Here is a 586-nt window from a genome sequence, read left to right as displayed (position 1 = left end):
TAGTAAAAAAATTATATTATAATTTGACTATTTTTTATTTGTATTTGATTTTTAATTATTATTTATTATTAATTTTAATAAATTTTATTTTTCAAAAAAAAAAAAGAGTCAAGTGGGCGACCTGCCAATTCGTAATAAAACAGAATGAACTAACATTTTAAACCGACTTTAATTGATGGAACAGGCTTAGACAAAATGAATTAGTCTACTTTGCCACTCCTGTATACAGGTAGTTAATTAACTACCAACCAAATTGATCATTGTATATGGAATTTTTTAAAAATTATTTAAATATAATATTTATAAAAATATATAATCTATAGCATATTTATGTATTTTTGTATAAATTTTACATATCCTAAGTATAGAGCAGTCAAAACCATACAAAGTATAATTTAGGTATCTAAATTCTATACCTGAAATACATACCATTTAAAATTTTGTGCATAAATCAAGTGCACTGTATTTGAAATATAATCATAATAGAATTCTTAACACTACTCGAAATACATACAATTTATAAAATATATATTTTTTTAAATAATATTTATCTATCTTTTATTCTTATATATTTTACTTATGAATT

The sequence above is a fragment of the Arachis ipaensis genome, chromosome B08 (assembly GCF_000816755.2).
Source record: "Arachis ipaensis cultivar K30076 chromosome B08, Araip1.1, whole genome shotgun sequence".
Taxonomy (NCBI): domain Eukaryota; kingdom Viridiplantae; phylum Streptophyta; class Magnoliopsida; order Fabales; family Fabaceae; genus Arachis; species Arachis ipaensis.
This window is presented reverse-complemented; position numbering follows the sequence as displayed.